At 46.4% G+C, this 24,760-nt stretch overlaps 1 protein-coding gene across 3 annotated transcripts in view; it reads left to right on the top strand.

Annotated features, from left to right (window-relative positions):
- Positions 1-24,760, top strand: part of ndst1b (N-deacetylase/N-sulfotransferase (heparan glucosaminyl) 1b) — a 203,056-nt gene that overhangs the window by 68,900 nt on the left and 109,396 nt on the right. The window contains exon 3 of one of the 3 annotated variants that reach the window (XM_072264130.1): positions 19,843-19,943. The exons of the other annotated variants lie outside the window; for them this stretch is intronic. The gene's annotated coding sequence lies outside the window, so the exon portion shown is untranslated. The remainder of the gene's footprint in view (positions 1-19,842; positions 19,944-24,760) is intronic. 3 annotated transcript variants of the gene reach the window in all.

Raw genomic sequence — 24,760 nt, 5'->3', positions numbered from 1 at the left:
GTGTGGTTCGTTGGGACTAGGCAGAATAACAGTTCAACATGGACTAGATGGGCCAAAGGGCCTGTAGTGAGGATAACTCTAAAGTACCAGTACATTTTACATTCGAGTATTGCTTAAGGTTTCCAGCATCTACAGAATCCTTCATGTCTTGCATTTTAACTGTCCATGCCAGTTGAGTGCATGATTGGAATCAGTAATTTTTAAAAGTTTTAAAAATTGCTACTCTCAGATTCAGATTTATTTATCAAGTGTACATGTTAACGTACAGTATTTATCAACATACAGTGAAATGTGTCGTTTGCGTTAACAGACAACACAATCTCAGGATAAGCTGGGGTCAGCCCACAAGTGTCGCTACACATTCTGGTACCAACATAGTATGTCCACAATGCTCGACAGAACCACACAGAACACGACTGACAAAATCTACGCCTGCTACCCTTCTCAGTGGTATAGCTTGCTGTTTTTGGGAAGTGATATTGGAGGAATCCGGGCTTGTATCTACAGTGCAATTAGCTGATGATATTATCTCACAATCTGGTAGGGCTGGAACAGGGGTTCCCAACCTGGGGTCTACGGATCCCTTGCATTGGTATTGGGCCATGCCATAAAAAATGTTGCAAATCCCTGGGCTAGATCCCAATCTGAATCTGAATCAGGTTTAATATCACTGACATACGTCATGAAATTTGTTGTTTTGCGGCAGCAGTGCATTCCAATTCATAAAAGGTAATATAAATTATAATAGAAAATGTGAAATGTATATTAAAAAATCAAATTAACTAGTGCAAAAAGGAGGAAATAGCAAGGTAGTGCTCATGGGTTCATTGTTTATTCAGGAACCTGGTGACAGAAGGGAAGAAGCTGTTTCTGACTGATTGAGTATGTCTTCGGGCTTCTATACCTCCTCCCTGATGGTAGCAACGAGAAGAGGGCATGTCCTGTGTGACGAGGGCGATAAGTGACCCAAATATGGATTCCGAATGGGCCATAGATTCTTTACTCTCAGCTTTCACAATACTCATCACCCCTACTGGACAACAGCTCTCCCGAGTCCTCTGAACTGGGCCATTCTTTCACATTATCCCCACGTATGGCCCATTGTCAAAGATCCTTCCTCTGCCAGGGATGAGGTTTTGCGCATCTGTAGCTCTGGGTTTTTAGGGGATGGGGTTGCTATCCCCATGCCTAACCCTCCTTTTGCAGCCGGGCCCGAGACCGGCCATGGCTGAGTTATAAGCTTTTGGACCTTTACCTGTTCTGTTGAAACTTGTAATTTTAGATTCAAATTCAGTTTGTGTAGATAGGGTAGTTTGAAATGATTTCCCACGGTGGAAATGTCAAGTACGAGAGGGCGTGCATTTATAGTACCAGGGGAAAGTGGGGAGAGTTTAAAAGAGATGTGGGGAAAGGTTTTTTTCACACAGCCTGGGACAGGCTCCAAGGGGGTGGGGGTGGCAGCAGATGCAATAGTTTTGTTTAAGAGGCTGTTAGACATGCACATAAACATGTAGAGAATGAAGGGATACGGATAAACACGGGAGATTCTGCAGATGCTGGAAATCCACAGCAACACACACCAAATGCCGGAGGAACTCAGCAGGTCAGGCAGCCTCTATGGAGAGGAATAAACAGTCGACATTTTGGGCTGAGACACTTCGTTGAGTTGAATTGACTTTGTTACTTACATTTCTTAAATATACATGAGTAAAAATCTTTACGTTATGTCTCCATCTAAGTGTGCAATGTGCTTTTTAGTAATTTACATTAAATATTCTGCACAATAGGATAGTCAATTTAACATAGACATACAGTTGCATCAGCATGAATTAATCAGTCTGATGGCCTGGTGGAAGAAGCTGTCCCGTAGCCTGTTGGTCCTGGCTTTTATGCTGCGGTACCGTTTCCCGGATGGTAGCAGCTGGAACAGTTCGTGATTGAGGTGACTCAGGTCTCCAAAGATCCTTCGGGCCCTTTTTACACACCTGTCCTTGTAAATGTCCTGAATTGTGGGAAGTTCGCAACTACAGATGCGCTAGGCTGTCTGCACCACTCTCTGCAGAGTCCTGCGATTGAGGGAAGTACAGTTCCCATACCAGGCAGTGATGCAGCCAGTCAGGATGCTCTCAATTGTGCTCCTGTAGAAAGTTCTTAGGACTTGGGGGCCCACACCAAACTTCTCCAACCGTCTGAGGTGAAAGAGGTGCTGTTGTGCCTTTTTCACCACACAGCTGGTGCGTACAGACCACGTGAGGTCCTCGGTGATGTTTATGCCGGAAGCTTAAAGCTGTTCACCCTCTCAACCCCAGATCCAGCAATGTCGATAGGAGTTAGCCTGTCTCCATTCCTCCTGTAGTCCACAACCAGCTCCTTTGTTTTTGCGACATTGAGGGAGAGGTTGTTTTCTTGACACCACTGTGTCAGGGTGATGACTTCTTCTCTGTAGGCTGCCTTGTTGTTATTTGAGATTAGGCCAATCAGTGTAGTGTCGTCAGCAAATTTAATTAGCAGATTGGAGCTGTGGGTGGCGACACAGTCATGGGTATACAGAGAGTAAAGGAGGGGGCTTAGTACACAGCCCTGAGGGGCACCTGTGTTGAGGGTCAGAGGGCAGAGGTGAGGGAGCCCACTCTTACCACCTGCTGGCAATCTGACAGGAAGTCCAGGATCCAGCTGCACAAGGCAGGGTGAAGGCCGAGGCCTCTGAGCTTCTTGTCAAGTCGTTGTGCCGTCTGTCGATCGGTTGTGTCGGTAGGCGAATTGTAGTGAGTCCAATGTGGGTGGCAGCATGCTGCAGATGTAAACCTTGACCAGTATCTCAAAGCATTTGCTTATTATTGCGGTGAGTGTGTCAGGACATTTAAGAGTCGCCGCGCTACCAGAGCCAACGTAGCGTTCCCACACCTCTCTGACCCTAACCCACGTCCACACCTCACTGGCCCTAACCCATGTCCACACCTCTCTGACCCTAACCCACGTCCACACCTCACTGGCCCTAACCCACGTCCACACCTCACTGGCCCTAACCCACGTCCACACCTCACTGGCCCTAACCCACGTCCACACCTCTCTGACCCTAACCCACGTCCACACCTCACTGGCCCTAACCCACGTCCACACCTCACTGGCCCTAACCCATGCCTACACCTCACCGACCCTAACCCACGTCCACACCTCTCTGACCCTAACCCACGTCCACACCTCACTGGCCCTAACCCATGCCTACACCTCACCGACCCTAACCCACGTCCACACCTCCCTGACCCTAACCCACGTCCACACCTCACTGGCCCTAACCCATGCCTACACCTCACTGACCCTAACCCACGTCCACACCTCTCTGACCCTAACCCACGTCCACACCTCACCGACCCTAGCCCACACTCACACCTCTCTGACCCTAACCCACATCCACACCTCACTGGCCCTAACCCACGCCTACACCTCACTGGCCCTAACCCACGCCTACACCTCTCTGACCCTAACCCACGTCCACACCTCACTGACCCTAACCCACGTCCACACCTCTCTGACCCTAACCCACGTCCACACCTCACTGACCCTAACCCATACATCTTTGAACTGTGGGAGGAAACCAGAGCACCCGGAGGGAATTCACAGGGTCATGGGGAGAAGGTACAAACTCTGTACAGGCAGTGGCAGGAATTGAATCCCGATCGCTGCTGCAGTAAAGTGTTATATAAGCCTTTGATGGACTAGTCAGTGCTTACTGAATGGTTCTTAGACAGTTGTAAATTTGCCTTGCACACTGACATTTCTGACATTGATTCTAAATGCAAGACCATAAGACATAGGAGCACAATTAGGCCATTCAGCCCATCAAGTCTGCTCTGCCTTCCATCATGGCTGATTTATTTTCCATCTCAACCCTATTCTTCTGCCTTCTCCCCAAAACCTATGACACCCTGACTAATGAAGAAGCTATCAGCCACCACTTTAAATATACTCAATGATTTGTCCTCCACAGCTGTCTGTGACAACAAATTCTACAGATTCACCTGCCCCTGGCTAAGGAAGTGACTCCTCATTAAAGTGCTCTTATACCGAGGAATTTGGTGATTCAGCTTCGGTTTTACATGAAAGCAGAATGTTTCCTGCTATTTCTCTCAAGCCTCATCTCCACGAAGCGATGCGCTGTCTCTGTCTGGGGTCAACATGCGTCTTCTCACTGCATAGATTAGAGAAATAGGCTGTAGTGGGCGGGACGTTGTTAATGGCAGGCTGGAGACCTTTGTGTGCAAGCCCCCAACCTTGAATTGATGTTCATCTTTAATTATAAATAATAGATTGTGGTATTGTATTGAAGTAGACAGCCTATTTTTAAATTTGCTTCATTCACTAAGAATGTGGGGTTTGGTTATGCTATGATATCTACTTTCTTTAGAGATGCAGTGCAGAACGGGCCCATTGTGCCCAACAAGCCACACTGCCCAGCAACCCCGAGCCAAATTACTGGATAATTTACAATGACAATTAATTGATTTACTGGCACGTGTTTGGACTGTGGGGAAAAAACCAGAGCACCCGGAGGAAACTTGTGCAGCTCACGGGGAGAATGCACAAACTCCTTAAGATTGTGTTGGAATTGAACTCTGAACTCTGAACTCTCTCATCCCAAGCTGTAGTAACATCGTGCTGACCTCTAGGCTACCACAGCCCTCCAGTAATATCAGCATTGCTCTCATTTCCCCTGACTTATTTCAGTCGACAGACTGTAGTTTAACACTGTGGATGCCTGCAGTTCCCAAGCACATTGTTTTGTATAGATTTTTCTCTCATAAGAAGGTAAAAGCAGTATTTGGCCATTCGGCTAATTGTTTCCCTCCTGCATGTCTTTGGCCTGTTCCCAGGTGCGGACCCCCTAGAGCTTCTCGCTGCGGAGGTGTGGAAGGCCACTTAGGCCTGGTGTTTGAAGCCAGCGATCAGAGATGGCCCACATCCCAGCCCCCACAATCCCCCTGTTCACGCCCAAACAGCAAGGACAGGTTTTTCTTTTGTTTAAGCAACTTTGCTTTCAAAGTCTCACTTCAATACCTGAGGGTAGCATCCTTTACATCCCACAATTCCCTCCGCTTCCCCTGCACGCACACGTAACAAGTTAAGAGCCTGTGGTATCGCAGGAAAGTTTCTAGCGTGGAAGGAGCATTGGCTGATTGGTAAGAGGCAGTGAGTAGGAATAAAAGTCTCTTTCTCTGGTAGGCTGCCAGTGACTAGTGGTGTTTCACAGGGGATCAGTGTTGGGACCGCTGCTTTTTATGCTGTATATCAATGATATATCATTGTTTTAAATGATGGAATAGATTGCTTTGTTGCAAAGTTTCCAGATGATATGAAGACTAGTGGAAGGACAAGTAGTGTTGAGGAAACAGGAAGGCTGCAGAAAGACAGATTAGGATAATGGGCAAGAAAGTGGCAAATGAAATGCAGTGATGGAAAATACATGCTCATGCACTTCGGTATGAATCACAAAAGGTTGGTTTGCAGGAGGCAGTGAGTGGGAATAAAAGGGGTCTTTTCTAGTTGGCTGCCAGTGATTAGTGGTGTTCCTCAGGGGTCAGTGTTGGGACCGCTACTTTTCACATTGTCTGTCAATGATTGAGATAATGGAATTGATGGCTTTGTGCCAAAGTTTGCAGATAATATGAAGATAGGTGGAGGGGTATGTAGTGCTGAGGAAGCAATGTAATTGCAGCAGGACTTAGACAAAAGGCAAAAAAGTGGCAGATGGAATACAGTTTTAGGAAATGTATGATAATGCATTTTGGTAAAAGAAACAATAGTGCAGACTATTATCTAAATGGGGAGAAGATTCAAACATCAGAGGTGCAAAGGGACTTTGGAATCTTCGTTGAAGACTTCCAGAAGGTTAATTTACAATTTGAGTCTGTAATAAAGAAGACAAATGCAATGTTGGCATTTATTTCAAGGGGAATAGAATATAAAAACAAGGAGATAATGCTGAGTCTTTATAAGACACTAGTCAGGCCGCACCTGGGGTATTGTCAACAGTTTTGGGCCCCGTATCTCAGAAAAATTGTGTTGTCATTGGAGAGGGTCCAGAGGAGGTTTACAAGGCTGATGCTGGGAATGAAGGAGTTAACATAAGAGGAGCGTCTGGCAGCTTTGGACCTGTACTCATTGGAATTTAGAAGAATGCATGGGGATCTCATTGAAGGCTACCAAATGTCGAAAGGGTTAGATTAGTCATAGTCATAGTCATACTTTATTGATCCCGGGGGAAATTGGTTTTCATTACAGTTGCACCACAAATAATAAATAGTAATAAAACCATAAATAGTTAAATAGTAATATGTAAATTACGCCAGTAAATTATGAAATAAGTCCTGGACAAGCCTATTGGCTCAGGGTGTCTGACCCTCCAAGGGAGGAGTTGTAAAGTTTGATGGCCACAGGCAGGAATGACTTCCTATGACGTTCTGTGTTGCATCTTGGTGGAATGAGTCTCTGGCTGAATGTACTCCTGTGCCCACCCAGTACGTTATGTAGTGGATGGGAGACATTGCCCAAGATGGCATGCAACTTGGACAGCATCCTCTTTTCAGACACCACCGTCAGTGAGTCCAGTTTCATCCCCACAACATCACTGACCTTCCGAATGAGTTTGTTGATTCTGTTGGTGTCTGCTACCCTCAGCCTGCTGCTCCAGCACACAACAGCAAACATGATAGCACTGGCCACCACAGACTCGTAGAACATCCTCAGCATCCTCCGGCAGATGTTAAAGGACCTCAGTCTCCTCAGGAAATAGAGACAGCTCTGACCCTTCTTGTAGACAGCCTCAGTGATCTTTGACCAGTCCAGTTCATTGTCAATTCGTATCCCCAGGTATTTGTAATCCTCCACCACATCCACACTGACCCCCTGGATGGAAACAGGGGTCACCGGTACCTTAGCTCTCCTCAGGTCTACCACCAGCTCCTTAGTCTTTTTCACATTAAGCTGCAGATAATTCTGCTCACACCATGTGACAAAGTTTCCTACCGTAGCCCTGTACTCAGCCTCATCTCCCTTGCTTAGATTAGGGTGGATGTGGAAAGGATGTTTCATATGGTGGGAGTACTGTATCCACAACTAGACAGTACAACCTCACAATTGAGGGGCGACCTTTTAGAATGGAGGTAAACAGGAATTTTTTTCGCCAGGGGAATAGTGAACCTGTGGAATGCTGTGCCACGGACTGTGGTGGAGGCCAAGTCTGTGCGTGTATTTAAAACGGAAGTTGATCATTTCCTGATCGGTCAGGACATCAAAGGATATTGCGAGAAGGCAGGTGTACGGAGTTGAGTGGGATCCAGACTCAGACATGATGGAATGGTGGAGCAGATTCGATGGACTGAATGGCCTAATTCTGCTCCTCTGGCCTTATCTATTGAAATGTGTCCAAACTGCTTGTGAAGTTTGTGCAACACCTTGCATTTCTCATCTATGGTCACATTTTGTGTGACAGTTAGTACTTCCTTCTCACATTGGTTCTCAGTAATGTCTTTATCTCGAAAGTTTACCCAGTAATGTCCAGAGCTCGTGAGCTCAAGAGACTCTGGCTGTTGAAATATCATAGCTGAGTCATTCTCCATATCCAGTACTGTCCCCACTTTCTCTAGGGAAGATCTGATCAAGGGTAATGGAATTTTCATTGATACCACCTCCCTTTCAACGTAACATTTTGTCTGCCCTATTTTTGCAGGAATTTTCACTCTTTTGGTGGGAGGTACAAATTTTTCATCTCCAAATATGAATGCTTTGTTACTAAGTGTATCTGTGTTCACCAGTTTCTGCACTTCATTCAGGTTTACTACTTACGTAGCTTTCAAGCCATTTCTCTCCACACACTATGTGTGTGTGCATGCTCTGCTTATAACAGCAGATCTTAGAGATCCCATCATCAAAATCTCTGCCTCAGATGTCTCTGAATTACTAAGTGATTCCTTCACAAGCAATGTGATATGGTACTCTTCTACATCTTCAGATTTGCTATTTACTTCAGTTCACCTAACTTATTCAGTTCTGTGCAGACATTTTCTTGCCCAGCGATGCACCGAACATTTCGATCTCCAACCGTACTTGTCTACTGGATTTGTGCCAGGTAATGGTACCCTTGTCTGGTCACTCTGGGATCTACGCTTGCTATACTCTTGTCTCTGAGACAAGTCCATATTCCAATTTCATTTTTCCAGCTTTCATAAGGCTTGTTCTTATCAAATGTTGGTGGATCCTATAATTGGAAGCTACCCTCTGCTACCACTGCTAACGTCCAAAGAACACGTTTTTCTTTTGTTTAAACAACTCTTCTCCCTCCTGCCATCTGGCAAAAGGTACTGAAGCGTTCGGGCTCTCATGACCAGACTGAGCAACAGTTTCTTCTCCCAAGCTATCAGACTCCTCAATACCCAGAGTCTAGACTGACATCTACATCATTTATTATTATATCGTAATTTGTCCTCTACTGTGCCTGTTGTCTTGTTTATTAATTATTGTACTGCCCTGCACTGTTTTGTGCACTTTATGTAGTCCTGTGCAGGTCCGTAGTCTAGTGCAGTTTTTATGTTGTTTTACATAGTCTAGTGTAGCCTTGTGTTGTCTCACTTAGTCTAGTGTAGTTTTGTGTTGTTTCATGTAGCACCAGGGTCCTGGAGGAACATTGTTTCGTTTTTACTGTGTACTGTACCAGCAGCTTATGGTCGAAATGACAATAAACTTGACTTGACTACTTTCAACGTCTCCCTTCAATACCTGAGGGCTGCCTCCTTTACATCCCACAATTCCCTGCCACTGTTCTCCCACGCGCACGCACTTAACAGGGGGAGTGTGCGTGTGTATGGAATACTTACATAGACCAAATGAACAGAACTCAATGCCCTGGTTTCCGAAGGATTGGTTTTACCTGAAACCACCTAGCAGGTTGAAGCAGCCTCAGCTAAGCTCTCATGGTCACGATCTGTATCGAAATGATAGATTGACATGGTTGTACCCAAACTGATCATTAAAAGACATTCCAACCACCAGCAGTATACTCGATGTCTGAGTGAATATCCCTGTACATTCCAACTGCTTCCTCTCCTCTTTAGGAAATAGAACAGTACAATACTGTACAGGCCCTTCGGCCCACAATGTTGTGCAGACTCTTTAACCTACTCCAAGGTCAATCTGAAAATGTGTGTGTATGTGTGAGACAGACACTCAGTGGCCACTTTATTAGGTACTCCTGTACACCTTGTTAATGCAAATATCTAATCAGCCAATTGTGTGGCAGCAACTCAATGTGTAAAAGCATGCAGACATGGTCAAGAGGTTCAGTGGTTGCTCAGACCAAACATCAGAATGAGGAAGAAATGTAATGTGTGTGACTTTGATTCTGGAGTGATTGTTGGTGCCAGACAGGGTGGTTTGAGCATCTCAGAAACTGCTGATCTGGGATTTTCATGCACAATGGTCTCTAGAGCAGGGGTTCCCAACCTGGGGTCCATGGCATACTTGCTTATGGTATTGGTCCATAGCACCAAGAAGGTTGGAGCCCATGCTTTGGAGCCTGCAGCGAATGGTGTGAAAAACAGGAATCATCCAGTGAGCTGTAGTTCTGGGGGTGAAAACACCTTGTTAATGAGAAAGGTTCGGAGGAGAATGGCCAGACTAGTTCAAGTTGACAGAAAGGCATCAGTAACTCAAATATCCACGCGTTACAACAGTGGTGTGCAGAAGAGCATCTCTGAACACACATGGCAGCAGAAGACCACAGCGGATATACCTAATGAAGTAGTTACTAAATGTATTTGCTTGCTTTGTCATTTACAAATTGTCCCACACCACCAGGTTCAGGAACAGTTACTTCCCTACAACCGTCAGATGTTTGGCCGACCTGCAGAACATCTGCCCTACCTCAGCAATGGAACACGATGAATCACCTGATGATAGGAGGTGGCAACCGAATGGACAACCCGAAAATTCTTCCCAGGGCGGAAATGGTTAATTTTAAGATGATTTGAGGAAAGTATGGTGGGGGGGGGGGGCAATGTCAGAGGCAGGTTTTTTTACACAGAGTGGTGGGTGTGTGGAACACACTGCCAGAGGCGCTGGTAGAGGCAGATACATTAGGGACATTTAAAAGACTCTTAGATAGGTACATGGATGATAGAAAAATGGAGGTTTATGTGGGAGGAAAGGGTTAGATTGATCTTAGAGTAGGTTAAAATATCACCGTTAGCTGTGTTGTTCTATGTTTTGCATCAGGGGTTCCCAACATTTTTTATGCCATGTACCCCGACTATTAGCCGAGGGCTCCATGCCCAGGCTGGGCCCCATGTTCCAAGTTCAGCTCTTTGCCTACCCCAGACTTCTCTCTCTGATTGTTGCTTTCTTTCCACTATTGTCCTGTTGTGCACAGTCTTTCTCTCTGTCTCTCCTCCTTCACTGAGGGAATCAGAGGATTCAGGAAATGGAAAGGAAGTAGAGTTGAGAATAAACTCATACAAAATGCTGGAGGAACTCAGCAGGTCAGGCAGCATCTGTGCGAATGAATAAACAGTTGATGTTGTGGCCCGAGGCCCTTCATCAGAGAGAATCCAGAATAAGAAGGTGAGGGTGAGCGATACAAGCTGGCAGGTGATAGGTGAGACCAGGTGAGGGGGAAGGTGGGTGGGGAGGAGGATGAAGTGAGACACTGGGAGGTGACAGGTGAGACCAGGTGAGGGGGAAGGTGGGTGGGGAGGGGGATGAAGTGAGACACTGGGAGATGATAGGTGAGACCAGGTGAGGGGGAAGGTGAGTGGGTGGGGAGGGGGATGAAGTGAGACACTGGGAGGTGATAGGTGAGACCAGGTGAGGGAAAGGGTGGGATGAAGTGAGACACTGGGAGGTGATAGGTGAGACCAGGTGAGGGGGAGGGTGGGATGAAGTGAGACACTGGGAGGTGATAGGTGAGACCAGGTGAGGGGGAAGGTGGGTGAGTGGGGGAGGGGATGAAGTGAGACACTAGGAGGTGATGGGTGGCAGAGGTAAGGGGTTGAAGAAGAAGGAATCTAATCGGAGAGGAGAGTGGACTGTAGGTGAGAGGGGACAAAGGAAACAGACCAACAAATTTTATGATGTACACACAGTGATATTAAACTGATTCTGATTCTGTGATGGACAGGTGAGGAGAAGAGAAGGGGTAAAAGGGGAGCCTGAGTAGGGAATAGAAATTGTGAGGAGAGAGGGGGTGAGATTACTGGAAGCTGGAGAAATCAGTGAGGCTACCTAAGTTGAATATGATGTGTTGTTCCTTCAACCTGTGTGCGGCCTCATTATGGCAGCAGAGGAGGCCAAGGACAACCATATCAATAACAGAATGCCAAATAAAGTGTTACAGTTACAGAGAAAGTTCAGTGCAGGCAGACAATTGGTGCAAGGTCATAATCAGATGTATAACTATGCAAATGTCTTAGGCACATACATATATAGCTATGGTGCTTAAGACCTTTACACTGTACTGTAGTAATTATATGTATTGCACTGTGCTACTGCCACAACAAAACATACAGTATGTGAGTGATGATAAACATGATTCTGATATGGGTCTGTTGTGGACTGAGAGTGGGAAGGGGGCAGGGAGAGGGAAATCATGGTTGGGAAAAGGGGAAAGGGTGGGAAACACCAGAGAGACATTCTGTAATGATCAGTAAATCAATTGTTTGGAATCAAATGCGTGTGCCTGGTGTCTCAGGGCTGGGTGTGTCTGCACCCACACCACCCCACGCCTGTCAATCCTCCTCCGACTGTCCCACACCCCTCCCACGGAGCTTCACCCTCGTCACTCCCAACATCCTTTTACAAACTGGCTCTCCACTCCACATCCACAAATACAGTACTGCGCAAAAGTGTTGGGCACTCTAGCTGTCCGTATATGCTTAAGACTTTTGTCAATTGTGACACCAAGTCTCCATTTTATCATCGCAAACACGAGGAAATCTGCAGATGCTGGACATTCAAGCAACACACACACAAAGTGCTGGTGAACGCAGCAGGCCAGGCAGCATCTATAGGAAGAGGTACAGTCGACGTTTCGGGCTGAGACCCTTCGTCAGGACGTTGACTGTACCTCTTCCTATAGATGCTGCCTGGCCTGCTGCATCCACCAGCGTTTTGTGTGTGTTGCTTCCATTTTATCATGTTGGAATTGGTCTTATTTGTCATATCCAATCCAGGGCAGCTCACTCAGCCTGGGTCCCTACCTGACACTCAGCTCCAAGTAGCTGTCTGCATGCGACAGTGGCCACATCCCAGTACTCCATGTCGACAGGTGGGTTAAACCAGGTGAGGCCAGCCAGCGGGCATCATACCCTGGTGAGGGTAGGCAGCAGGCATCATACCCCAGTGAGGCCAGCCAGCAGGCATCATATCCCAGTGAAGGTAGCCAGCGGGCATCATATCCCAGAGAGTGTAGCCAGCAGGCATCATACCCCAGTGAGGCCAGCCAGCGGGCATCATACCCCAGTGAGGCCAGCCAGCGGGCATCATACCCCAATGAGGGCAGCCAGCGGGCATCATACCCGCATGTGAAGTCAGCTGTGGTGCACTGGACAAATGGCACCTAGAGTGAAATCCTGAGGCCAGGAAGGTGGCTTTGCAATCCTTTGTGGAGAGCAAAGGACAAGACAATGGACAGACGAAGTCATGGCTATCCACTGCAACCAAGAAAGACCCCAGTTCTGACGACTACTCGTACCACTGGACCCAGACTTCCAAGATTGAGAGAGTGGAACATTTCCAGTGTAGTGGGTTTCCCACTTTAAAAACAGTCCCGCACAGGTCTCCTGTCATCGTCAGACATGATGGATGACCAACCGTTTGTCACATGTACTGAGATACAGTGAAAAGCTTGTCTTGCACACTGTTCATACAGATCAGATCATTACACGGTGCATTGAGGTGGAACAAGGTAAAACAATAACAGGATGCAGAATAGAGTGTCACAGTTACAGAGAAAGTGCAGTGCAGGTAGACAATAAGGTGTTAAAATCATAACAAGGTTGATTATGAGGTCAAGGGTCCATCTTATCGTACTAGGGAACCATTCAAGAGTCTGATACCAGTGGGGTAGAAGTTGTCCTTGAGCCTGGTGGGACGTGCTTCCAGGCTTTTGTATCTTCTGCCCGATGGGAGAGGGGGGAAGAGAGAATGTCTGGGGTGGGTGGGTTTTTGATTCTGCTGGCTGCTTTACTGAGACAGTGAGAAGTGTAGACAGAGTCCATGGAGGGGAGGCTGGTTTCTGTGATGTGCCGAGCTGTGTCCACAACTTTCTTGTGGGCATTCAGAGAGCAGTTGCTCACTAAGCCATGATACATCCAGATTGGATGCTTTCTAAGGGCATTAGTAAAAACTGGTAAGGGTTGATATAGACATGCCAGATTTAGAGTATTAGCAGTCTATTGTGTCTAGGGATCGGGTAAGATTGAAACGAATGGACAAAGGTGTTATGTGCTGGGCATCCTGTAGTGAATGATTATTCTGGCTTTTACTTAAATAATCACACTTCTTCAACACCTTTAACGTGTCAAAGTCGCTCAGTCCCTGAAGAACAAATATGCCAGATGGCAGGCTAAAAAAAAATCACTAGGTTTTTATGATAATGTGGGGCATGGAACCTGACCCAGATCTGTGTAGCTATCAAGTAATTTAGCAAGACAATTAATGAGAATTGAGTTTTATATAACTATTCCGAACTCACAGGAACTCAATCATACAAATGATTTTATGATGTACAAAAGGCATTGAACTGGATAATTAATAAGCACTCCCTCCGTTCCTCTAAATTGGCCACATTACCATCAGTGGCCACTTTATTAAGTACCTTCATTACCTAATAACGTGATCTCTGACTGTGTGTTCGAGGTCTTCTGCTGCTCTAGCCCATCTACGCAAAGATTTGATGTGTTGTGCATTCAGAGTTGCTGTTGTAACGGGTGGTTATTTGAATTCCTGTCACCTTCCTGTCAGCTTGAACCAGTCTGGCCATTCTCCTCTGACCTCTCTCATTAACAAAGCGTTTTCACCCACAGAACTGCTGCTCACCGGATATCTTTTGGATCTCACACCATTCTCTGCAGACTCTGGAGATTGTTGTGTGTGAAAACCCCAGGAGATCAGCAGTTTCTGAGATACTCAAACCACCCCATCCGACACCAACAATCACTCCATGGTCAAAATCACTGAAATCACATTTCTTCCCCATTTTGATGTTTGGTGTGAGCAAAAACTGAACCTCTTAACCATGTCTGCATGTTTTTGTGCATTCTGTTGCTGTCAGATGATTGGCATTAACGAGTAGGGGTACAAGTGTACACTGAGGGTCTAGTCCTGGAACACTTATCCATTCTGCACCATCTTCAGACTTTCTGCTGTTCCCCACTTCCCTGCGAATCTGAGGGCCTACCCCATCAAGTCCAGGCACTGTGTCTGAATCAGAATGAGGTTCATTAGCACTGACATATGCTGAGAAATTTGCTGTATTGTGGCAGCAGTACATTGCAAGACATAAACATTACCATATGTTACAATAAGAATATATTTTAAAATACTGAGGTAGTGTTCAAGGTATCTAATGGCAGAGGGAAAGAAGCTTTTCCTGAATCTTTGAGTGTGCGTCTTCAGACTCCTGTATCTCCTCCTTGACAGTAGTAATGAGAAGTGGGCAGGTCCTGAGCAATGGGGGTCCTTAATGATGGATGCTGTCATTTTGAGGAGCACGCACTGCACTCAAAGATGTCCTCAGTGTTGGGGAGGGTGGTGTCCACAATGGAGCTGCCTGAGTTTTCATCCCTCCGAGGCCTTTTTAACCCTGTCAGTTGGAGCCTCCATACCAGACAGTGATGCAATCAGACAAGATGCTCTCCATTGTACACCTGTAGAAATTGGCCAGATCTTTGGTAAAATACCAAACCTCCTCAAACCCTTTGATTGCATCAATGTGTTGGGCCTGGGATAGATCTTCCGAGACATCCATGCCCTGGAAACTCAGATTGTTTACTCTTTCTGCTCCTGATCCCTCAATGACAGCTATAAGACCATAAGACACAGGAGCAGAATTAGGCCGTCTGGCCCATCGAGTCTGCTCTGCCGTTCAATCATGGCTGATCCTTCTTTTCTATCTCCTCCTCAACCCCAGTTCCCAGCCTTCTCCCCGTAACCTTTGATGCCATGTCCAATCAAGAACCTATCAATCTCTGCCTTAAATACACCCAATGACCTGGCCTCCACAGCTGCATGTGGCAACAAACTCCACAAATTCATCACCCTCTGGCTAAAAAAATTTCTCCGCATCTCTGTTTTGAAAGGGTGCCCCTCTATCCTGAGGCTGTGCTTTCTTGTCCTAGACTTCCCCACCATGGGAAACATCCTTTCCACATCTACTCTGTCTAGTCCTTTCAACATTCGAAAAGTTTCAATGAGATCCCCCCTCATCCTTCTGAATTCCAGCAAGTACAGACCCAGAGCCATCAAACGTTCCTCGTATAATAACTGTTTCATTCCTGGAATCATCTTTGCGAACCTCCTCTGGACCCTCTCCAATGCCAGTACATCTCTTCTGAGATGAGGGGCCCAAAACTGTTCACAAAACTCAAGGTGAGATCTCACCAGTGCCTTATAAAGCCTCAGCATTACATCCTTGTTCTTGAACTCTAGACCTCTTGAAATGAATGCTAACATTGCATTTGTCTTCCTCACCACTGACTCAACCTGCAAGTTAACCTTCAGGGTGTTCTGCACAAGGACTCCCAAGTCCCTTTGCATCTCAGATTCTTGGATTTTCTCCCCATTTAGAAAATAGTCTGCACATTTATTTCTACTACCAAAGAGCATGACCATGCATTTTCCAACACTGTATTTCATTTGCCACTTTCTTGTCCATTCTGCTAATCTGTCTTAAGTCCTTCTGCATCCCACCTGTTTCCTCAACACTACCTACTCCTCCACCAATCTTCGTATCATCTGCAAGCTTGGCAACAAAGCCATCTATTCCATCATCTAAATCATCTATATACAGCATAAAAAGAAGCAGTCCCAACATCGACCCCCGTGGATCACCACTAGTCACTGGCAGCCAACCAGAAAAGGATCCTTTTATTCCCATTTGCTGCCTCCTACCAATCAGCCAATGCTCTAACCATGTTAGTAACTTTCCTGTAATACCATGGGCTCTTAACTTGGTAAGCAGCCTCATCTGTGGCACCTTGTCAAAGGCCTTCTGAAAGTCCAAATATACAACATCCACTGCATCCTCTTTATCTATCCTACTTGTAATCTCCTCAAAGAATTCCAACAGGTTTGTCAGGCAGGATTTTCCCTGAAGGAAACCATGCTGACGTTGTACTATCTTGTCCTGTGTCACCTCATCCTTAACAATTGATTCTAACGTCTTCCCAGCCACTGAGGTCAGACTAACTGGTCTGTAATTTCTTTTCTGCTGCCTTCCTCCTTTCTTAAAGAGTGGAGTGACATTTGCAATTTTCTAGACCTCTGGCACTATGCCAGAGTCAAACCATTTTTGAAATATCATTGCTAATGCCACCACAATCTCTAATGCTACCTCTTTCAGAACCTTAGGGTGCAGTTCATCTGGTCTGAGTGACTTATACACCTTCAGGTCTTTCAGCCTTTTGCGCACCTTCTCCCTTGTAATAGTAACTGCACTCACTTCCCCTTCTTCACACATTACAGCATCAGGCACACTGCTAGTGTCTTCCACAGTAAAGACTGACACAAAATACTCATTTATTTCAGTAGCCATCTCCTTGTCCCCCGTTATTATTTCTCCTGCCTCATTTTCTAGCGGTCCTATATCCACTGTTGCTTCTCTTTTATTTTTAACAATCTGGAAAAAACTTTTACTATCCACCTTGATATTATTTGCTAGCTTACTTTCACATTTCATCTTTTCCCTTCTAATGACTTTTTTAGTTGCTCAATGTAGATTTTTTTAAAATTTCCCAATCCTCTATCTTCGCATTAATTTTTGCTTTGTTGCCTGCCCTTTCTTTTGCTTTTACATTAACTAGTGTATGTTCTCCTGCCTTGTCCTTCCAGAAATCCACAATCCATTCCTTGGTCTGACCAGTGTTGAGTGTAAGGTTGTTTTGACACACCAGATCATTTCCTTACCCAGTGCATGAGGCAGAACCAGGTACAAGGTCATTAGGGGTCGGTTGTGAGGTCAAGAGTCCAAAGTATCATACTCGGGGACTGCTCAATAATCTTGTAACAGTGAGGTAGAAGCTGCCTTGAGCCTGGTGGTATGTGCTTCGGGCTTTTTTTGTCTTCTGCCCGGTGGGAAAGGTTGAAGAGAATATGTCTGGGGGGTGTGTCTTGCTGAGGCAGTGAGGAGTGTAGACAGAGTCCATGGAGGGGAGTCTGGCCCCTGTGATGTGCTGAGGTGCGCCTACAAATCTCTGCATTTTCTTACGCTCATGGACAGAGCAATTGCCATACCAAATTGTGAGGCATCAGGATAGGGTGCCTCTATGCTGCTTCGATAAAACTGGTTGAGGGTCAAGGGGGACATGCTGAATTTGTTTAGCCTCCTGAGGAAGTAGAGGTGCTGGTGAGCTTTCATGGCTGTGACATCGACACGGATTGACCCAGAGAAGCTGTTCTGTTCACTCCTGGAAACTTGTAGCAATCGATCCTCTCAATCTTGTTTGATCTGGGGATATTGATCCAGAATTCAGACGTGAAGAATGAGGTGATTATGGCTGTTTTGTGAAGTGTTACAAGAACAAAGAGGGTAAAGAAAAAAATAGTTGTGGTCCCCTCTATCATCTCGTGCTCAGATTAGAAATAACAACATTCCAGTGACAACAACTCACCGATGAAGTTGCCGGATTTCAATCCCGTGGTGCCTGCAGTAGAAAACCTGAGGAGCTTTTAGAAAAGCAGTACACGGCGGTAGTGTGGTGGTTAGCATGACATTAGTACATCTCAGGCTGTCAGAGTTCGGAATTCAATCCCATATCCCCTGTAAAGACCCCGAGCATTGTCCCCGTAAGGTGCATAGGTTTTCTCCAGGTGATCCTGTTTCCTCCCACAGTCAAAGACACGCTGGATAGGTCAATTGGTCATTGTAAATTGTCCCACAATTAGGCGAGGGTTACATCAGGCTTGTGCGGTTGCTGGGTGGTGCAGCTTGAAGGGCCGGAAGGGTCTATTCTGTGCTGTATCTCTAAATAAGTAGAGTACAGAATCACTGATACTCTAGTTACTCTGAGCTATTACAAATATAAGGCCCTCCATTAGTCCGGGTCGACCATGGATGTGGTGTCCCAGCTCTCTATGTGATGCACAGGCCAGGGCAGTACAATATGGAGAGCGAGCTGTTGCCCATGCAGTAAGCTCCCCCCACCACCCCCCCGCCGGCTTCCATGCTGCTGATGAATCTAAACAGCAAAGACCGATACAATTTGGCGCCAGTGGGGTCGCAGGAGTTGCCGTCGCGGCGTTGAACTCACCGTTGGACTGCCTTAGGGCCTCCAGCTCCGGGTCTTCCCTCGGGGTCTCACTCCCGAAGCCTCCCCCGCGAGTGGGTATGGCCGCAAGGTAGCAGAGGTTTGAGATTAGAGCTTTACTTCTCCGAGGTGAGCTGCCAACCACGTCCAATGAGTCCCATCTGCCCGAAGCAACTGGTTTTAAGGCGCCAGTGACCCACCTTTGCTCCTGCTCCTGTCAGTAGAAACGGTTCTGCTGGGCTTAGTAGCTAAGCCACACGTGAAGGCCAGGAGCTGGGCTTGGCTGTCAGAGGCTATTTCACATGCACTCCACTGGGAGCATTTAATAGGCAGTGGGAGCTTATTCCCTACTAGCTCCTATGACAACTTAAGGAATCAATAAATATGTATGTGATTATATAAAAATATCAGCAAGCATAGGAAAGTTAAACTACAAGGAAAGTACTAGAAAGTGATCAATTCTACACCCTAATCCAACATCCTCAACACCATGGACGTAGACAGGAGTATATGCACCTGAAGCCAAGGACCAGCTCTTTTGCTGACATTGACGGTTTTCCTTAGAGCAATGAGGACCAAGCCAGGGATGCGTGCGCAGTAGCAACTGTACTACCCACATGAGGTAGCTAACTAGGTGGCCACTGAACGCACATCCGTGGTCTTCTGCTGCTGTAGCCCGTCAAGTTTCGATGAGCTGTATGATCAGAGACGCTCTTCTGCACCTCACTGTTGTAACGCGTGGTTATCTGAGTTACCGCTGCCTTCCTGCCAGCTTGAAGCAGTCTGACCTTTCTCCTCTGACCTCCCTCATTAACCAGGTGTTTTCACCCACAGTACTGCCACTCACTGGATATTTTTGGTTTTTTGCACCATTCTTTGGAGACTCTAGAGACTGTTGTGGATGAACCCCCCCCTCCCCCAGGAGATCAGCAGTTTCTGAGATACTCAAATCACCCTGTCTGGCACCAACAATCATTTCAGGATCAAAGTCACTTAGATCACATTTTTCTCCCATTCTGATGTTTGGTCTGAACTACAACTGAACCTCTTGACCACGTCTGCATGCTTTGAATTGCTGCCACATGATTTGCTGATTAGATATTTGCATTAACGTACAGGTGTACATGATAAAGTGGCCGCTGAGTGTTTATTGTACCAGGCAGAGATGTGGATGTGCTTTCTAACTCTAATCTCTGAGTTCTCTGACAGTTATAAATGACTCGAGCTTCACTCTCTCAGTCTGCCATCTGCGCTCTCCATAAAGCTCTTGCCTTCTCATTCCCAGAATAGCCGTTCTCCCTCTGCATCATTAATTTTGTTTGATTTTCAGCCACCTTGATGAAGTGCCTGTCTTGGAGCTTGTAGGTGCACACCTGAGTTGCTGACTCTACATGCCTTACCAGCTGCGAAGCGATCTAGAGGATAGTGTTGGTAAGAATAGCAATGCGGCATTTGCAATGTGTGTTTCTTCTCCAGGGTGGAGTTAGACCAGCAATGCTGGGCAATGTTAAAGTGGTCCATGCATCCATCTCGACTAGGGCTTCCCAACCTGGGGTCCGCAGACCCCTTGCTTCATCGCATTGGTCCTTGGCATAGAGAGGGTTAGGAGCCCCTGATAAAGAGGAAGAGACGCCAAAAAGTCGAGGCCACCCTGTTCTCAGAACGTGTGGAGATGGAAAACCATTATAAGATGATAAGACCATAAGAGATAGGAGCAGAATTAAGCCATTCGGCCCATCGAGTCTGCCCTGCCATTTCATCATGGCTGATCCATTTCCCTCTCAATCCCATTCTCCTGCCTTCTCCCCATAACCTTAACCCTGACTAATCCAGAAACTATCAACCTCTGGCTTAAATTCACCCAGTGATCTGGACTCCACAGCCGTCTGTGGCAGCAAATTCGACAGATTCAGCACCCTCTGGCTAAAGAAATTCCACATCATCTCTGTTCTAATTTGAGACTGTGCCCTCTGGTCCTAGACCAAAGGAAACATCCTCTTCAAATCCACGCTATCTAGGCCTTTCAATATTCAATTGGTTTCAATGAGATCTCCTCTCATTGTTCTAAATTCCAGTGAATATAGGCCCAGTGCCTTCATATGATAAGCCTTTCATTCCTGGAATCATTCTCATGAACTTCCTCTGAACCCACTGCAATGTCAACACATCCTTTCTTAAATAAAGGGCCCAAAGCCTCTCACAGTTCTCTTAAGTATAATCAACAACACAATAGATTCTACAGATCACAATAACCTGTTGGACATTGGTAATGTAGATAACTGCAAGCTTGGTTCATTGGCGAGATGACGGTGGGGGAGCAGTGTTGCCTGAGTTGTTGTGTGGACTCGACTCTCCTGCTGCGGTGTCACCGGGGAGGAGACGCCATAGGCAGTGTAGAGAGAACAGAGGCCTCTGTGGGCCAGCAGGAATCCTTGCTGGGCTGGAGTCGGGGCTGGGCCTTCTCATCAGTGTTGCCCTCCAGTGTTTGCTCTATGGAAGACCAGCTGGACTGCATTGGTCTGCGTCTGCACTAGCGCGTGAAGAGGAACTGCTGTGGCCTTGTTCTTGTGGAAACATGGCTCCAGGACAACATCCCATGCACCATTGGTCCTCAGGCCGCGACATTCAGGGACTTGGGCTATATATTTTTTGTAACTGTGTTTCTGCTGTATGTGCCTTGTGCCGCGTGTGACTCTTGGCACTGTGTTTTGTACCTTGGCCCCAAAGGAACCCTGCTTCATTTAACTGTCTAAATGTGTATGGTTGAATGAGAATTAAGCTTTTGAACTTGAGATGCTGGAAATCTTGATCTCTACATAAATGTACTCAACGATGGGGAGGGCTTTGATCTGGAACGATGCCTACCAAACTCAAGTGTGCGTTTACACACCAAAATGCTGGAGGCACTGTTAAACCGGTAGAGATGAGCACAGTCTGCACCACTACAGAAACATAACTCACCCAAATATCTCTCAGTGGGAGGGAAGTTTGATCTTATTCTGGCTGCTTTCCCCCTTCCTTTCCGGCCCTGATGTAGGATCTCGGCCCAAAATGTCCCTTCTATAGATGCTGCCTGACCTGCTGAGTTCCTCCAGCATTTTGTGTGTGTTGCTCTGGATTTCCAGAATCTGTGGAATCTCTTGTGTTTAGGATTGATCTTAATGTTGGTTAAACAGTTGGCACAACATCATGGGCTGTTCTATGCTCTGTGTAACTCAGCAGGTCAGGCAGCGTCTATGGAGGGGAATAAACAGTTGATGTTTCAACCTAGGCCTGACTCGACGTCGTAGTAGTTTCGGGCCAAGACCCTTCATCAGGACTGGGAAGGAATGGGGCAGAAGCCAAAACAAGAAGGTGGGTGAGCGGAAGGAGGACAGACTAGAAGGTGATAGGTGAAGCCAGATGGTGGGGGAGGGGGGATGAAGGGAGAAGCTGGGATGTGATAGGTGGAGGAGGTGAAAGGCTAACGAAGAAGGAATGTGATAGGAGAGGAGAGTGGATCATGGCAGAAAGGGAAGGAGGGGAACCAGAGGGGAGTGATGGGCAGGCGAGGAGAAGAGGAGGGGTAAGAGGGGATCTGAGTGGGGAATGGAAAAAGGAGAGGAGGGGGTGGCAGGGAGAGATTACCAGAAGTTGGAGAAATCGATGTTCATGCTGTCAGGTTGGAGGCTACACAGATGGAGTATGAGGTGTTGCTCCTCCAACCTGAGCACGGCCTCATCACGGCACCATGGACCAACATGTTGAAATAGGAATGTCTATTGCCTTAATGACCATCGCCCAGTAGCTCTAACTCCATCACAAGGTGCTTCAAGAGGCTGTTCTTGGCACTCATCATCTCCAACTTTTCAGGCAGCTTCAAGCCAGTGCAATTGGCCTATCGCCCTACACTCACCTCTGGAGTAAGGACACTTGCGTTAGAGTTCTTTTATTGACTACAGCTCCATCTTTAATTCTGTAATTCAAAGCAAGTTCCTTACCATACTCTGGTCTCTGAGAGTTACTACCGCCCTCTGCAATGGGATCCTTCACTTCCTGTCCAACAGACCAACATCGGTAATCATAGACAGCTTCCCCAACATGATTATTTGAAACACCGGTACCCCACAAGGCTGTGTCCTCAGCCCCCAACTCTACTCCCCGTACAAGCATGACTGTACGGCCAGGTTCTGCTCTGACTGTAGCTGAGAGCCATCACAGTGGGCCGTATCTCAAATAACGATGCATTGGAGTACGGGAAGAAGATAGAGAGCCGAGAGACACCTTTTCTCCTCAATGTCTGCCAAGCAAAAGAGCTGGACATTGACTTCAGGAAGGGGGGAGGAGTGCTGCATGTTCTCCCGTCTACATCAGTGGGGCCGAGGTTGAGAGCATTAAGATGGTGGGTGTGAGCATCACCTGTCCTTCTCCAACCATGATCATGTCACGGGAAAAAAACAGCTCACCAACGTGCCCACCTCCTCAGGTGGTTAAAGAAATTAGATATGTCCCCACTGAATCTTAGCAACTTTTATTGATGTATCATAGAAAGCATTATGATTGGGTGCATCACAGCTTGCTACGGCAGATGCTCTGCACGTGACCACAAGATCACATCACACGAACCAGCCTCCCCACCAAGATCTCTGTCTACGCCTCTCACTGCCTCAGAGAAGCAGCCAAAGACCACACCCATCTTCCCCCCTCTCCCATCGGACAGAAGATACGAAAGTCTGAAAGCACGTCCCACCAGGCTGAAGGACAGCCTCTATTTCATTATTATGGAACTCTGAAGACAAGATGGATTCTTGACCTCCAAATCTACCTCGTTGTGATCTTGCTCTTTATCAGTTACCCGCAGTACACTTTTTTGGTGGTTTTCACACTTTATTCCATACTGTTTACTGATCTGATCTGTAGCAATAATATGCAAGACAAGGTTTACACCATATCTCAGTACATGTAACAAAGAATTTCACTGGAGTAAAGGAAATTACAGTGGTGTGAGAGAGTAGCTGGCCAAGGTAAATTGGAAGGAGATGCTGGCAGGGATGTCAGCAGAGCAGCAATGGTGTGTGTTTCTGTGGAAAAATGAGGAAAGTCCAAGACAGATGTATTCTAAAAACAAAGAAAAACTGAAATGGCAAAATAGTACAACCATGGCTGTCAAGAATTCAAAGCTAATGTAAAAGCAAAAGAGAGGGCATGCAACAAAGCAAAAATTAGCAGGAAAAAAGAGGATTAGGAAGCTTTTAAACACCTACAGAAAGCAACTAAAAGAGTCATTAGGAGGCAAAAGATGAAATATGAAAGCAAGCTTCAAACAATAGGAAGGTGAATAGAAAAAGCTTTTTCAAGTATATAAAAAATAGAAAGAGAGATGATAGTGGATATAGGAATGCTAGAAAGTGAGATGGAGGAATAATAATGGGGGACAAGGAAATGGCAGATGAACTAAATGAGTATTTTATACCAGTCTTCACTGTGGAAGACACCAGCAGTGTGCCAGATATTGAAGGGTGTGAGGGAAGGGAAGTGGGTGCAGTTACTATTACAAGAGAGAAGGTGCTCAAAAAGCTGAAAGACCTAAAGGTATATAAGTCACCCAGACTAGATGAACTGCACCCCAGGGTTCTGAAAGAGGGAGCGTTAGAGATAGTGGTGGCATTAGTAATGATCTTTCAAGAATCATTAGACTATGGCATGGTGCCAGAGGACTGGAAACTTTTCGAATGTTGGAAGGCCTAGACAGTAGATGTGGAAAGGATGTTTCCCATGGTGGGGGCGTCTAGAATGAGAGGGCACAGCCTCAGGGTAGAGGGGCGTCCATTTAAAACGGAGATGTGGAGAAATTTCTTTTGCTAGGGGATGGTGAATTTGTGAAATTTGTTACCACATGCAGCTGTGGGTGTCAGATCATTGGGTGTATTTAAGACGGAGATTAATAGGTTCTTGATTGGCTGTGGCGTCAAAGGTTACAGGGAAAAGGCCTGGGAGTTGGTCCAAGGAGGGGAGAAAGCGATCAGCCATGATTGAATGGTGGAGCAGACTCAGTGGGCCAAATGGCCTAATTCTGCTCCTATGTCTTATGGTCTAATTTTTTTTTAAAGTTCCATTACCGGTTCCAATTTAGCAGCATAGGCTGAAGTTCTGTTCCTCTACTGCACTGGTTTATGTTCAAAGACTGCCTAGAAGAGTCTGGGACCAGAGGGCACAGCCTCCGAATAGAGCAGGGGCTCCCAACCTGGGGTTCACAGACCCCTCGGTTA

This window comes from Mobula birostris, chromosome 7 (genome assembly GCF_030028105.1).
Source record: "Mobula birostris isolate sMobBir1 chromosome 7, sMobBir1.hap1, whole genome shotgun sequence".
Taxonomy (NCBI): domain Eukaryota; kingdom Metazoa; phylum Chordata; class Chondrichthyes; order Myliobatiformes; family Myliobatidae; genus Mobula; species Mobula birostris.
The sequence above is the reverse complement of the archived record's forward strand: the minus strand, read 5'-3'. Positions and strand labels throughout refer to the sequence as shown.